Source organism: Anticarsia gemmatalis, chromosome 25 (assembly GCF_050436995.1).
Source record: "Anticarsia gemmatalis isolate Benzon Research Colony breed Stoneville strain chromosome 25, ilAntGemm2 primary, whole genome shotgun sequence".
Lineage (NCBI taxonomy): Eukaryota > Metazoa > Arthropoda > Insecta > Lepidoptera > Erebidae > Anticarsia > Anticarsia gemmatalis.
This window is the reverse complement of record NC_134769.1, coordinates 3,988,095-4,005,465: the sequence shown is the minus strand read 5'-3', so window position 1 is coordinate 4,005,465 and position 17,371 is coordinate 3,988,095. Positions and strand designations below refer to the sequence as shown.

Sequence of the window (17,371 nt, the reverse complement as noted above, 5' to 3'; positions counted from 1 at the left end):
CGCTTTAATTAAGGGAAGTATTATTAATAAAATATATTTTACAATTGTATTTTTACCATTTTTATGTTTGTACTAGCTGACTTGCGCGGCTCCACCCGAGAATAAGCTTATAAACTAAATTGGCCTCTCCTATATCAGCCCAGTGAGTATATATTTTTTTTATTTCTTGGCTTAGAGTTGATCCTTGGGCTTGAACTATCTTTATGACAAATTTCGTTAAAGTCAGTTCAGTTTTGTAGCTATAAAATCTTTAGGTACAGATAGACTATCGCATTTATAATATTAGTATGGATGTAATCAAGAAAAAATCAATCATTATGTACTGTAATTATCTTAATACTAAATAAGTCGATAGTACAAGGTCGACATTAGTAGGTATTCGATTAACCGAGATTGTTTAATGCAACTCGAAATGCAAAAGTATGATAAACCATAGATACAGAATAGAAATACATCCAAAATATTAAAGGTAAACAGCGTGTGCCAAAACGTCGAGCAAATCTCGATTTCGATTATGATTGATCGAGTTACATTATGAATAACAATAGTAAGAAAAAATATCTGGTTCAAAAAGTCACAAAACTAGATTTGAACCCTGTGCTTCCTTTGTGATGATAATTGCATGCTATCCATCCTAACCACTGCGTCAAAACATCAAACACGTCTGGTGACGAGAGTGTATTATTAAAATTGGTGGCGGCTTTTGAAAGCAAATTCGCGGATCCTTAATTAAGGCTGTGATCACAAGTCGAATTAAAGCGACGTATATACAATTCGTGATTGTTTTAACTGTATCTTTGTTATTTGAATGACGCATTTTAATAGCATTATCATATCAAAAATAAACGGTGCAAGTTGCAACTGGCCTTAAGTGATGTAAAGTATTAAACTGGTTAAATTTCTGCAGAAAACCTAGGCATCACCTTTTTTAGCACGGAGTACTAAAACCACTTTTTTTAATAATACGGAAATTCTTTTCTACGCGAGCAAAGTCGCGAACTGAAAAAGTTAAACCTGTTTCTCCAGCACTATATGTTTGTAAAATCAGAAACGGTAATGATCCATACTAATATTATAAATGCGAAAGTAACTCTGTCTGTCTGTCTGTCTGTCTGTCTGTCTGCTACTCAATCACACCTAAACTACTGAACCAATTTGCATGAAATTTGGTATGGAGATATTTTGATACCCGAGAAAGGACATAGGCTATATATCATCACGCTACGACCAAAAGGAGCAGAGTACCAGTAATTAATGTTACAAAAACGGAGAAAAATTTCACCCATTCTCTCTTATTGGGCGCAAGCGAAGTTGCGCGGGTCAGCTAGTTTAACACTAAATCGCTGCCCGCTCCGCTCATTACTATAACCTCTCCTTCAAAGTAAGCGAGCGGTCAACAGCTGCCTTCTACAAGTGGATTAAAACAATTGATTAATTCAAGTGCAGCACTGAATGGAGTGCTGGAACACTTCCAGATGCCTCCAGACTCCCACTGTCCTTGCTTATGTTGCCTTATATCAAGTAGCACTAGGAGATAGAATTAGTACGACTAGATTGTATGACCTTTGATACCTTGATTACAGATTTGAATTTATAGCAAGAGATAAAAGTGTTTTCTTTTTACAAGTTATGCATGTTTCTTGTCTGCGTATTGAAATCACGCGCGATTTCATACAATCTACTGTACTTTCGAGTACAAAGATAGAGTCCATTTAAAATGTACTGCAAAAGTAGTTCCTTTGGCGCCCATCAGGTTTGCGGTAATCACGATTTTCATACGAAATTTCTCGATATCTAGATGTCGATAGTCGATAGTTGTGCAGAATTGTGACAGTATTGATGTAGTTCTTCGTAATATGTTATAAGCAAACTTTGTTTCTGAAATAAAAATTAGCATCCCCATGATAGAAGGTTGAAAATCGAAGGTTGACCACTGCCAAACGCTACCAAACTTTTAATAAAATACAATTTGATCTATCACAGTACAAAATTCGACAAAAAATGAGAGCACAAAATAGGTTTTTGACAATACCTTTGCTATGCTTACCAAAGATTTTTTTTCTAGAATTAAGCCTGCTTATATAATTAGCTACTTTACTGTAAAAAAATCTAGGTTATCGACCTACCCCACAATCTTACAACATATAGAAAGTAACAACTCATCTACGATTCCTAAACGAAAAGGTCATGCAATGTTACAATTACAATGACACAATTGACGAGCATGACTCACTGAGACATGACGTTGCGCGATGACAAGTCTTTTAGTATGCAGGTGATGGGAGTATTACGAATATCTGTGACGTCATAGCTATAAAAAAGATAAACCTAACTATTATACGTTTTACTAAGTGGAGGAACAATTGAAATTAAGTACTTCGAAATCATAGTAGTCATGAATGACTATGTCTTGACTATGTTGCTTGCTTGCTTACTTGCTTTAACTTAAAGCTTTCACGCTGACAATTTGATGATTTGCAAAGTATCAAATTGGTAGATACCGCGTAAATATCGTTCAAGCAAGCTGGCAAAGCAATCTATTTTATTGACGTAACAAAAAGTAGTATTTTATTTTAAGTAAAGTGTACATACATACATCCCAACTAGCACACAAGCGCTATAACAAGCTGCACAATGGCCGGTTAAAGGATTTTTATAACGCCTTAGGCTCCTTAGAAAGAAGTATAGTGGTTCTATAAGCGGCTACAGATCTCTTGTAGCGTCAAATAGGCCCATACTGTCCAGCTTATAGCTCGACATTGGATCTACAGTGGTCGTAAATAGTAATTATAATAGTACGTAGTATAGTAGTAATACAGGAGCGCTAAAATAAGATGAAGGTGGTATAATCGCGCTACAAGAGTTTTTTCGCAGCTTCGTGGCGCTTACCAGCTGTTGTACAGAGGTGGTTAGCGCCACGAGCGTTCGAAAAAGCTCTTGCAGCGCGATTATACCACCTTTACCTTATTTTAGCGCTACTGTGTAACGGTTATAAATGCTAACGCTCTAAATTAGTAATATGGTCGGTTTATTATGGTGTAAACTAAATATATTTTTTTAAAATGAATCATCAGTGACAAATGAGGAGACATTTTATTTTTACGGATTGGATTATTAAAATGAGAAGTAGTCTATCGCTTTTATTTCTTTGTGTACGTGATATGAAAGTGCGAGTTCCAGTTTGCTGTCAATATATATGTATATTATCGTCAATATTTTCATGCGCCCTCAAAATATTCAGTTTTAAATGCAAAAGTGATATAAATATGTGGATTTGGAAATTGTATTTTGAACATAAATAAGACTTTGAGGGTTACAGATAATTTAATTAGGGTTATAGGTAATAAAAAATGATTTTAATTATGTTAACGTTACCAAGCTATAGATTTATATGATCTTCAAAAGATCGTAATAACCTCAAAAAATATGTTTACCAAATGCTATAATGGCGTCTCGATCAAGCAGCTCTCAGAGTTGGTTACATCTGCTCTAGCGCCTTAAGCTGTACAAAGGCTCTAGTGTTTGCTGTTGTAGACCTCAAGGTTCTGCAGTTGTGGCATAGGAGTGCTTCAATATAACTGTTTTGGTCGCACACCAGTATTTTACTCGTACTTTTAGGGCTCAGTCGTTGAATATTAAAATAGTTTGAAAACCATTTTTTTTTATTTGTTTTTTTTTTTTTTTTATTTTATTTATTTTATTTATTTATTTTATTTATTTTATTTATTTTATTTATTTTATTTATTTTATTTATTTTATTTATTTTATTTATTTTATTTATTTTATTTATTTTATTTATTTTATTTATTTTATTTATTTTATTTATTTTATTTATTTTATTTATTTTATTTATTTTATTTATTTTATTTATTTTATTTATTTTATTTATTTTATTTATTTTATTTATTTTATTTATTTTATTTATTTTATTTATTTTATTTATTTTATTTATTTTATTTATTTTATTTATTTTATTTATTTTATTTATTTTATTTATTTTATTTATTTTATTTATTTTATTTATTTTATTTATTTTATTTATTTTATTTATTTTATTTATTTTATTTATTTTATTTATTTTATTTATTTTATTTATTTTATTTATTTTATTTATTTTATTTATTTTATTTATTTTATTTATTTTATTTATTTTAAAAACAGTTGACAGACTGAACCACTACTGCACCTATGTAAATATATTATGATAATAATTTTAAGCTTTAGTATAAAGGTATATTACTCGGTTATAGCGCTTTAGGTGCTTAACATAATTCTGTAATCCCCATGGCTGTAAAAATGTTTCGAATGATACCTTTTACAACTATTTGCCGTACAGAAGCCATATAAATATCTGATATAACGCTCAAGGCGCTATTAAAGACCTACGCAACTCTTTTATAGATGAGTAATACACTAGCCCTAAAAAAATCTGTTATAGAACCTAAGGCATTACAAAAAGCTTATTTACGCTCTTGAGCGCTATAAGCGCAACGCATAACTCCGTTTAAACTCCTTTATCTCCTAAAGTCCCCTTATACAGTTAACGGTGTTATAGAAGATTCCATTAACTCAGTTATACTTCCCTAGGCTGTCTAGCAATGCAATTACATGCTCATATATCACTATAAGTCATTAGTTTCCTACTAAACGGCTACTGTCCCGCCTAGCTGTTAAAGGGTTTTTTAAATAGCTAGTATACAACTTATAGAGAATTGTACAGCATTTGAACGACTCTTATGCAACTATCAGGCTGTATAACGACTGTATAAGCAGCTTGTGTGCTAGTTGGGATATTACCTTGAAGTTTGTTTAGGTATCCAAGCTACGTGGGAAGTGAAAACCAACAGATTGTCACTACTAACAAACTTATTATAAAAAATAAATCATCGAAAATCAAACTCGAGTGACTTAACGACCATTTACTTAATTAACACCATAAATCATCTTCCAGTAGTAAACACAAATTTTCCGGCCATCAACAAGAAAATCTGTAAACAAACACACCTTTGGAAAATTCCCCGTGTTCTATCAATAACATTAATTATCTAGGCCTTGACAAGCTCATTACAACCTAGCATTTATTTCTTTAGGTTAAGGGCAGACTTGAGCCATGATACTATAAGACAGACTGTTGCTTTACTAATTATATAAAGACACAAACTTTAAAGATAACTCTCATAGACAAAGTTGACTGAAACTAACAAAAAATGCACGGCAAACTAATGATTGCCACCTTCTCCTGCTTCGGACTCTGCCAAAACAGTTTGCCGATGAAGACTATTTCGGTAGCTAGGCAGTTAGAAGACGGTGTGAACCGTGTCATTATATACGACAAAACAGAAGGGCGAATACCACTTTAGTCTATCGACAACCGCTTAGCAATGTTGCATGAAACACTGATCAGCGATGTCAAACTCTCGATCAAGAATGTCAAATCTTGATCATAAATGTCAAACTTACGATATTCGACAATACCCGTGGTAGAAATTGCCGTTACGGATTAGTATTGTAATGTGTCCTAGTCGAAACCATTTCATCTTTTAATTTTAAGGCCAATTTGTCTATGTGAATAAATTCTGACTTAAACTATCTACTATGCTCCTGACTGACTCCAATATGAATCAAGCTTTAACTGATACTAACGTCTTTGAGTTTTCTCATTCATCGGGTATCAATGGAAACTCTATACCTTATCGGCAATGGTCAAGCAATTGACATTCCTGTCTATAATAGAGCATCATTGGAAGACTTCCTGCGTTGCATTTATAGGCCAAGTGACATTGAGTTAATTTATACTACTGATATGACCAATACCGATCGTGGTTAGAATTTAAAGAGAAGCATTGTTTGTTATGTATCTTACTATCCTAGAAAATCTTGCAAAAGTGCAGTAGAAGTGTTTTGAAAAAGTGAAGTCCCTTCTTATCATAGGATTAGCGTTGCCTTTATTGATAATTTGTTATATCGACAAGCTTCATTAATTACTTATAATCTCACCTTAAACAACTGACTAAGTAAATAATAGGATTGAGTACGCAATGATTGTATAGGTCAAAAATTTTCATTTCGTTCAATATGAACATACTAAGGATACTAAAGACCTAAGGATATAATATATTGAAGTCACTCGTTTCTATATATTTATGGACCAGTACCTCGATTCTCTACCACTATCGACTACCGACAACCGGCTAGGTTTCGACATTTGACATTTAGAATGTACTGCCAAAATGTTTCCTACGACACCCGTCAGAGGCGCTGATCAGATTTTCATACAAAATTTCTCGATGACAGTTCGGTTGCCTGTAGTCGATAGTAGTAGAAAATCGAGCTACAGCAACGAATATTTTGTCAGTTTCTCTAGAATTACAGACGCTCTTCGGTACGCCCAAAATACTCTTTTTGCAAATAATCAAAAGTACATTGTTATAAATTCCGAAATACTATTCTTATAAAGTTATTAAACTTTCAATTATTTACAAGTAGAGCAATCCAACTAAAATCACGAATTCAGAGGATCCTTTACTCTTCGAACACAGTCTGACATTTCCTAGACTTCCTACGTTTCATCCTAGAATACAGTAACGAACAGACACAGAGACTTCCAGGAAATCGAAGCGGTACTTAATGAAACCTGTCGGGACTGAAATCTGTACTTAAACGTTTCCATGATTCATCTGAGACTACCCTCCGGTGACGTCACAGCGCATTAGTTAGCGAAAATTAATAAAGAATGAGGTAATGTGTCATTTGATCGCTTCTTCGCTTCAATAGGCAGATTCTCGGGAAGACGTGGTGATACATGTGACAAAAGGTTTGATGAACGGGTCTTTTGTATATGAAAACGAGACTTGTGTGCTATCCCTAACTTAGTTACGATAAGACCAACATAAACACGAAATAATGCAAGTTTAACTGCCATATAGTCACATTTTATAAGGCTAGTAGATAGTAGACTTCAGGGGGGCTATCACGTATCTCAGTTGACAACCATTTGAAAGCCACTCTGCTCTCCATTGCTGTCTTCCCTAGATTATAATGATTAATACGTTACGTCAAAGCAGCAATGTACTGAATAGTGACTATAGATTTGACGTATATTAGCTATCAACTGAGATACGTGATAAGCCCGCTGGTCTGACAACGCTAGATAAAAGAAGTTAAAAACAGAAAACGATCAAGAATGACTGGGCCTGGCCGTCTCTATAGAAGCCTATTAATTTAACAAAACATCATGCTAAAACCTTATAATGCTGAAAAAAAGTAACAAACACCAACCCACATACATTAACAACTATATCTTGTATTGATTCTAGAACAGCAAATGATTCGTAATTCCCTTACACAAAGGAAGTAATCCTATAAAATTCAACACAAGTACGTACTAAAAAGCTCTCATAAAACAATTTGTCGGATACTATACACCAATCTATACGTAATTCTGTTTTGTCTACGTTCTTACTTAGTCGAATATTGAGTTTTCTGGGCGAGGGCTCCCAACTAATTTTCTACCTATATTTCAATTAAGGTCCCCCAAAAGGGCATGGTAATGAAGCCTTTAAGTCAATAGAGCCTTCTAGATTTTGTAGGCTTTTGTTTACATTATTAGACTTCAGTTTTGTAATAATGATGACGTCATAATGTTGAAAGAAGAATGTGAAAATGTCGCGGGATTTAGAATTACGTTGAAACTTGTTTCATTTAGTCGTTGTATTTAAATTTTCTTTAGCAAAATGTTATTATAAAACTGTTTACTTTCTTTACAAAACTGTAGAAGTAGGTTAACTTATTTGGATTAGATTACGATTACTACTTACTTACTTTCTAGGTATGTATGTATGTATCTATAGAAAAACTGGACGAAAAGCAAAAGATTTTGAGCTTTTCAGGTGCTTTTCGGTTTTATTTTAGATAAATCAAAAAGCCAGTGGTAATGGTATAAAAACGATCGTAATGCATCAAGATGTTGACCCACTTATCAATATCACAAATTAATTGTTAAATATAAGTTCATGTTCATTAAAATCTTTCATAGTACAAAGATGTAGCCCAAATCCACAATTCTAGGAATTAGTTCTCCCATCTATCTCTACAAACATGAATGAATTTCAGACGGAATGTCGTAAAGAATTATCATTTTACACGAAGTAAGCCTGAAAACCACTTATGTAAGCGGTAGTTTGCCTAGGTCGGGTTTCAGCCTGTCTCGGGATTAGGCCGAAACAGGAATATTAAGAGACGTTTAGGCTATTTAGGCTATATTGTGATGTGTTCTTAGCCTAATAGGACGCCTTTGTTGTTATAAATGTCGGAATTTTGGGACGAAATGAATTATTGTTCATTATAATGTAAGTTGTTGTATATTTGATATTAAATTATGATAAAAAGGTGCAAGGTGCTATTGCATGCCCTCATTGTAGCAGGTATCTGTATGTCCATTGTATATATGTGTATTAAATTATACTGCTTACTAATATTATAGACTCAAGACCATTGTAAATATGTATTAAATAATAATACTTACTAATATTGTACACTCAAAATTTTGGGTGTGCATGAGCAGTGATAGCCGAGTGGTATAAGTTGACACCTCCCACTCAAGTGGTCGCAGGTTCGAACCCGAGGCAACACACCAATGACTTTTCGAAGTTATGTGTGTATTAGAAATAATTATCATATGCTCCAACGGTGAAGGAAAACATCGTGAGGAAACCTTGCATGCCTAAAATTTGTTGAATACATTTATTGAGGGCATGCAAAGTCCCCAACCCGCACTTGGCCAGCGTGGTGGACTCAAGGCCTAACCCCTCCCTCATTACGGGAGGAGACCCTTGCCCAGCAGTGGGACATAAATGGGTTAAATTTATATGTGGATGTCTCGTACCTCACAATGAAACTTAAAAATTTTGATGATATTTTGTAAACTTTCATTCAAAATCTTATTAATACAAAAGACAGGAAAAATCCTACGAATCATTCCATTCGAAGGGAGTAGTGAACAAAAGTAGTATAGAAATTGCGACTTTGTATCTCTATGTGTTTGTTTTGACTTTTAACACTGAGGTTCGATCTAAAAATCTTGTTATAATCATTTAAATTAAAAGGCTTTTGCTTTAATCAATGTGCACTGAATAATATTTTTAGAGAATGTAAATGAATTTTGCATTCATTATGTTTTCATGTTAAAAATAAAAATAAAATAAATGTGGATTTAATATTTATGAATAATTTACCTTACAATTGAACTAGTTTTAGGGATTAATGTGGCGTTTTTAGCCGTACTAATAAGGTGTTGTTGTAAATAGAAAAAAGAACATTCGTTTTAAAGTTACAGAGGCTCTGAATTCTGTCGGTGTGTTTTTTATGTATCTGACATACGTGTTTTATGCAAATAGTGTAAAGATGTTACAGAAAATCAAATCTAGACTTAAAATAACTGTTCTTTTTAATTTTTATTTTGGGTTACTTAAATGATGTAGGCGTAAAGCTATGTATCTCGTGGTAGGGACTCATTGTCGTATTTAAAACCTATAAAATCTTAATAACTCACTATCTATAGATAGACTATTAGATTTAATTATTATTAAATCATAATAGTAATTCCTAATGACGGCCGCCTAAGCAGTTCTTGAGGATATTGGTTATTTCAAATTTAAGCAGCATTTCCAGCAAATCAGATACTATGACGTACAAAAATAGTTAGAAGACAGAGACAAACAAAGCACTTAGTTTTAGCAAAAGAAATATCTAAGCACAGTTGCGTAATCTGTTCCCAGTCTCGACTTGTCCCATAATGATTGACCGAGCAGTAAAAGTGTGCACTAAGTCATATTTACTGCAAGAAATGTGCCAAAAACGGCAATTCTTACTTCGACTTCTCTCTTCAAGGTCGAAATACGGAGATACTTGCCAACTTCACTGCTGAGGATCGCTTAGGAGCGTGTTTTCATTACGCTAAGTGTTTGTCGCGAAATATTTGCTTTAGATGCACCGTTGAGTGCGCTCGAACGCTTTGCTTGTCACCTGCTCAAGTTAGCGTTTGTTAGTTTTATAACTTCGCAACTGAGGATTTGCTGAGATTAATTGGAGTTAAACCATAAGTCTATAGTGACAGTTAAGTGCTGGTTTATCAAATTTTGTGCACTTGACGCAGGAAATTATTGAATAATATTAAGATATTATAGAAAAGGATTTTTAAAGACATTATTAAATGCAATTATAAGCTTTTTACAGAATTATAGGAACTGACACAAGTTGAGTATATTCATTGCTTGTTCTAGATTAAAAAAAAAAAACAAAATAATGGACATGGCATGAATGAATTAAAGAAGTTGGTAAAGGTCGTAGCCAGTGGCGTCCCTTGCTTGCTTTCACCATATAAAAAAGGCGTTACGGTTATAGTAAGTAACAAACTAACAGCCAAATGTGAAAATGTCCTGAACATAACAATACAGTAGTGTGTAGCAATTCTTCATACAACTCTTGTACTAAAACATGGATGGACTTTTGATTGAGCCTCTAAGTTTATTTCTAAACATGACATTTTCTAGTCTCTTGCTGTTGTTGTGAGGATATGTGAAGCAAACATATTTTTTTAAAGTTTAGTGCTCAATTTACTGATAATGCAAGAGATTACTTGGTGTTTTTGAAGCACAGAAATGTTCAGAAAGAATGTAATTTAAGCTAGCCTTATTGAGCACTCACACAGCAGAATATTTACCTGTCTATCTGGAAATAGACTTGTGTAGTTTTCGAAATTGCATGAGCTATGGCCGATCAACGCAGACTAACTAGCCCAGGTGACCTCTTTAGCAGTCCGCAGCTTATGGTTGACTGACAATGTGTTTAATTGTTACTCTCAGAAGCACTTCATAAACATGTGACCCTATAACGAAACGGATCCAATAAGCGACTTTTAAAACGCCACCACGATGTAAAATTTACTTTTATTACAACCACTTAATAACTTCAATATACATCAAAGGGCTGACGATTTGTTCAAGCATAGGCTATAATTTGAAGCCTAATCGACATATTTATTTACCAATCATGTAAGATAGGTATCACATAATAATAGTACCTAGTGAACTAATATGTAAGACCCAATGACCTGGGCAACGCCCTACATGACCTGGCTAACGATAACATAGATTTGTCGTGCGCTAAGATAAATTAGTCTGAGGTTGTCTGAAGGTCGAGTGATATAATAAATAATATACTAATTGTACAGTTTAATAACAGGTTTAATTGACCGAAAGGAGAAAGACGAGATGTCAACGAAATTATTTATGGCACGAAACAGTAATTTGCCTCCCAATAAAAAAATCTTGAATCACCTGAAGTAAAGTTTAAGATCACACAAGCTTTTCCTTTATAGACAATTTCTATTCTATTTTACGGGAACTTTAGAAGCTCTTGAAACGACCACAAAGATTAACTAGGGTCAAAACTGCAATTTGAATCTATAGAATCGATCCGCAAATGTACCTCTATAGTGCATGTAGGAGTCGAACTCACGACACCAAGAAATTGAAATGCTAAGGATGCAGTAAAATACTAGTTTAATTGTTGTTCTATTCATGTTTCTTGTCATAGAATTTAATCCCAATATTGATATCAATTAGGTTTAAAAAAATTATCACAGTTCAAATACATAGGTACTTATTATTAACTACTTAACTCCTAAATTTAAAAGCTTTAACAAACACAAATTATACATTTATACACTTGTAAAGTACCACAAATAATGAACTATAATACACATATTTGAAGCGTAAGTTAGAACTAAGTTATGTTCAATATTTACATTAAAATAATAAATCTTTGCAGTACTGAAATCCATATTAAATTTGCTTTGAACATAGAATTTGAAAATTGATTTATTCGTCAATTGAATTCTAATTAAGGCACGTATTTATATCATTGCATTATTGCTAATTGCGCACATATTTATTGGTAAGAATTTATGTTTTAGCATTTAATTTTGATAATAGTATAATATCAATCGTTAAATGTTCTAACATATTGACAAAATCAAAACATCATCAAACAATATCCCAACAATGATAGCATGCATTGTTATACTTTTAAAAGTCAAATATATACTTGTGTAATATACGTGTAAAATTTAAAATCAAAATCAATAAAAATATTTGTACATTGAAGTCAAATACTGAAACTCCTGATAGTGAAAAAATCAGTAAGTAATCCTGTTATATGATTTCACTGTCATCAATACAATTTACGAATGAAGAAACACACAAAACCTTACGTTTTGTAAAATGTACACGAGTAGCCTCTACACTAGTCATAAAATGTCTAATGTAGTCTACACACAAGTCGCTAACCCGCCGAAACATGTTGGCGACTTGTAGAAACAGAGTCGCCGACAACAAATCGTCGACATACCGTCGATAACCTACGACTTTAATGTAAGGACTCCATAATTATAATATAGCTTACGATTCAAATTACCTTAACCAACTGATAACAAAAATAAATCCAATAAAAAAATCTCTGCAAAAGTTCTATGCAAAAGAATCAGATTGACATAACTAGTTAATTCTCCATTCCCGTTCTATTTTAATTTTATATAAAGAGGCCGTCTACTCAGCCGTTAAATTAAATCTTAATAAAACTGAAATGTCTCTAACAATATAATTTTATTTTATTACAACGTTTTTGTAAAGATTGGCAAAGGTCTCGGTGATTTCAACTCAATTTACGCTACTGTAATGTGAACGATTATTTTGATATTATAGTCATTTAATAACAGCAATACAAAGGATTAATGGAATTATTTTAATAACTTTTGTCCATTGCATGAACATTTTATGACGGGGTTTATATAACTTAATAACTCAGGGACGAGTTTTATTCATCTACGGGATAAAATAAATTTAAAAATTCGTGAGTTGTCTGCCTCTATAAACTAATGAGCTCGTAAGTAGGTAACAACATTTATAAAGTTATATCAATGATATCATAAGCCTTATTCTTCCATTCAGAAAATTAGTCCATTGGAGATTGTATGAATTGTTTTTTGTCAACCTAATACCTTAACCCAAACACTGAAGTTAAGTATTATCAAGCCAACACCCATTCATAAACAGTCTAAGTGGTTAAGATCATTCTAAATTGGTACATATTCATACTTTCTTTTCAAAAACTCAAATAACATATTTCATAGAAAATAAGAAATCTTTTATTTTTCCACTTCGTAATTGCTACGGCATACATAGAAAAATAAATGTTTACCCATAGACTTCCTGGAAGTTTATACAGTACCATAGAGCACAGTTTATCAGCTTTCCGTGTCACCGGCTAGGTCTAAATTCGCGATATTAAAGTTATAGACATTTTACGATTTCTTTATTGGATGATATTGAATTTTATTTTTGCGAACGGCAAATATTTTTGGGAGAATAGATAAGGATTTTTCCCTGTATTTTGTTCTTCCTGTTTTTTGTGTGTTTTAGAAGATTATATTTTTCGCAGAAGACAACGCACGGTGTTTCATATTCACGGATTTTTTCGAAGCCACTCAAGGTAATGTTTATGGTTGCCTGTTTCAATTCTTACGGTTTACCTCAGAGCAGTCTATTCACTAGATAAAGAGACACTATTATTGAATTATAGTACGTAACTATTCATAAGACGGTAATTCCTAATCTTATCGAGCGAAATGTTGTATAGTATTTTTTATACTTTAACAAACAAGTTGAAATAATTCCAGTAGTTTTGCTCTACATTCTATTAAACGCAGCCTTTCTATCTCATGTGAGAGTTTAAATATTTTATTCAGTGTGTACAGTGTACCTTCCTTAAACGATAAACAACATTTTTTTAGAGAGGTATCAAATGTGCGGGTATAAAAATAATATCCCTTTCTTTAAGAATCGGCCGCATCTTCCCGGAAAGTATGTCAAAATATGTTGCTACATGTTTCCTTTGTTGTTAAATAACATTGTATGGTATTTTTTACGATATCCTTCGGTCCACAACCAACTTTACGACGAACCAAACGCCCAAAGTTTTAATTTCTGAATAAAGAATATGAACACTAAAATGAAATTGACTTTTCCAAGTGAAATTATATTAAATCCCCATTTTATGATCCCTGGATGAGTTTTGTGCGAACTTAATTTTTGGGCACGTAGAGCAGAAGAATACTTGGATTTATCCAATTATATTTCTGAGAGCTACGACTAATATTTTATAGACTTCACATTACCAAGTAGACTTTAGATAAAATCAACGCAACAGTATCAAATTATACAAGACTTTCAAACCAGTTGGCAGAGAAATAAATTTTATATTTCAGTACGTGTAATGTTTAACCAGGATTAATATTAGCATTGACATTGAATACATTTGAAAATCAACAGAGTATCACTTTGTTAAATGTTAAAAAGCGTCGTGCAAAAATATAAAAGTATCCACAAAATGCGTATGCAGTAACGAACAAAACTAATAACGAACGAACCAATTCGATTTTCGAATTTTTGACGAGCACTCGACGTCGTCTCGACGCCCCGACGCGCGACGTCACTCGAACCTCGCCGATTGTAATTACACGCCAGTCCGAGCGGCGGCGCTAGTGGCGCGACAACACACTCTGCAGCCAGCGCCGCCTGACCCTGCGACCCCTCACACACACCCACGCGCGGGGCTCAAACTAACCCAGCCGAGAAAGTACGCTCAAATTGTTCACGGTAAACATTTACATACAAACACACTCCGAACGCGAGGAGGTATCTCCTGTAACGGTGAACCCAAATCCAGGGATTAACTTCAAAGGGCAACACGGCGATTCTGAAAATGCGTTTTTATAGAAATACCGGCTTTGACTACAAAGATTTTGTCAGCGGATTGCGAGGCTGAATTTCGGCGGATCAGCCGATCTTGTTTCGGAAGGTAGGTCATTTTGAGACATTCATGGGATGAACGACATAAGACGGTTGAAGGAGCGTCATTATTGAAAATTGCTTTAAGCGATTTCGCGGCAGGTGCGTGTACAGGCATTTCAAATCCTGTAATTGTCTGAAGTCGTCTTCAAAGTAAATCCTTACTTATCTCGATGATATGATTTTGCTAAGTGAAAAGCTCGCCAGAACAGTGGAGTAACAACGGCAGTAAAAGTCAGTAAACAGCTCGTAAGAAATAAGAAACACAAAACGAAATATCATAAGAAGCGAGGAGCGATGCCGAAACAAAAAAACACTTTATAATAATCAGAATTCAAAGCAATATATTAATTGTACAACATGTACGGAACACCTGTCAGTGCGGCTCGTAATAAATAGCGTACATGTGCAATGTGCATTATTTAAATACTTTACGTCGATACACGAACACCACAAAGGTGGAACATGAAATAAGGCTTATATCGGTATAATATTCTGTGAATATAACGTCAGTAAATGCTTCACGTTTCAATCATGGCCCCGCGTTGCCATTGTTAATATTTTATCCATAAATTACATATTTTTAACCGTATCCAGTGTCAATAAAGGAACTTTATTCCCACTTCCATTAGCCGACATCGAAACGTGGACGTATATAAACTGATGCAGTTATTGTATGCTAACAGCTTTTGCATTTATGCATCCATTTGAAGGATTTGATCCGGTGCGGCCCTACATATTTTTTCTATTTTCGATACCGACCTATCGGGAGCAATTTAAAATGTCGGGTATACGCTGGTCCATAATTCAGAATTACCGGCAAGCCATCTTCGCTGCTAATAGAGGTTTATTAATATCGTAAAACTCCTGGCTTGCCCCTTAAGCGGGCATTTTGCTTTTAAATTAACGTCCAATGTGTATAGGGTTTAAGCTTAGCTTGTATACGTCGCCCGTGAAAATATCGCCCTCAATGAGAATCTACTGCTGCTGACTACTAGGTGTGGACACTACTTCTAGGTCATTCGCAACATGGTACTAGGCATAGTAAATAGAATTATCCGTAGAATGCTGATTTATTAGATTCTGATAATGTAGAACAATTTGTAATTAGGTATGTATTGTGCAAGGGTAAAAATGAAACGAGGTATCTTGGTGAAACGGTTAAGTAACCTAATCTTTACAAAAATGAAGAAGAAAAACTAGGTCGTTAGTATGTTTGAAGACTAAAGTAAACTTACATGGAACCTGGAACATGCAAGTTTAAGTTTAATGTAGAGTTCTAACTAAAACGTCTATTTGATCTATTTTAACATTCTTATCCATTTTACCGACTGTTTAAGGTTCAATAATACCTGAAGGCTCGTTCCATTATAGAACAATTACGATGACAATTGTAAACGGCTGTCGACTACTCCAATAAAACAGAATAGTAAATATTCCTACAAACAAGGCCTAAACTGACCCGCCAACCTAGGGCAATGCTCTCCACTGAATTATAGATGCAGTACCTTCGAAAGATAGGTACAATCATGATAGATACGTAATATCGAACGAGTAGCAATTCGTAGTAAATTTGATTGCAGACAGAAATGCATGAACTGGCCGGGTTTAGCCGTTATCAAATGGAAAACGTAGGAAACAAAGAGTGAGTGGAGCGTCCAGTACGTTACGTTGGTCATTCGACTACCTTTATCTACTGCTGCACTCCAATCAAAGATCCGAGGCCGTCCTAGGCCGACGCACTCGCCGACATAACACGTGCATGTGGCATTACTCACGAAATATTTTCATAAAAGCGAACCAAACGCACCCGTCCACGTCCCCCCGCGCCCCCACCCGCATACCCAGTAAAACCAGTTCAGTTCGCGCCCGGCCACCGTGCGCGTCGGCTGTCTCGCGGAGAGAGTGTTTCGCCGCGCTGTGTTACGAAAAAACATCTTTTGTACCAAAACCAAACCAGTGCTGTGGATTCGTATTATTATAGTGCCCGTGTGAGCTTGTGCCATTTCATATTGTGATGTTGTTACGAGATGTTTTAGTGGAGGATTTCTCTTGAAACTGTGGAACGGGTTCCGCCTGCCGCCGCCGGACGCCTTTTCTCTCCGATCTCGGGATATCATTAAGGTATTTATTGTTACACCGGCTCATTGTTGTAAGGAATTCTTTCTACGACCCTCGTGTAAGTTAAATCGATAGTCTTGATTCGGTTTCGTATGCGAGCGAAGCTCAGCGGGTTGTAATGCGTCGATATTGAATCGCAGATTGTGGATGGTATTTGTGGATTTGCATTGTAGATGCGCGCGGCGTGCAATGTGCAGTAAACACTGTGGCCACGGGAACGGGTTCGAACCCAAACCCGGCCGAGGCGCGAGTGGGCGACTATTAATTAGGCGACTCCGTGTAACGGTACAGCTTGATGGTACGGCTCCACTTAACGATCATTTGATAACTTTTGTTGTTGGATT

At 34.5% G+C, this 17,371-nt stretch overlaps 1 protein-coding gene across 8 annotated transcripts in view; it reads left to right on the top strand.

Moving 5' to 3' along the window:
- Positions 1-16,777: 16,777 nt before the first annotated feature.
- Cirl (Calcium-independent receptor for alpha-latrotoxin) overlaps positions 16,778-17,371 on the top strand; it is a 314,415-nt gene continuing 313,821 nt past the window's right edge. For all 8 annotated transcript variants that reach the window (XM_076130804.1, XM_076130805.1, XM_076130808.1 and 5 more), the window contains exon 1: positions 16,778-17,030. The gene's annotated coding sequence lies outside the window, so the exon portion shown is untranslated. The remainder of the gene's footprint in view (positions 17,031-17,371) is intronic.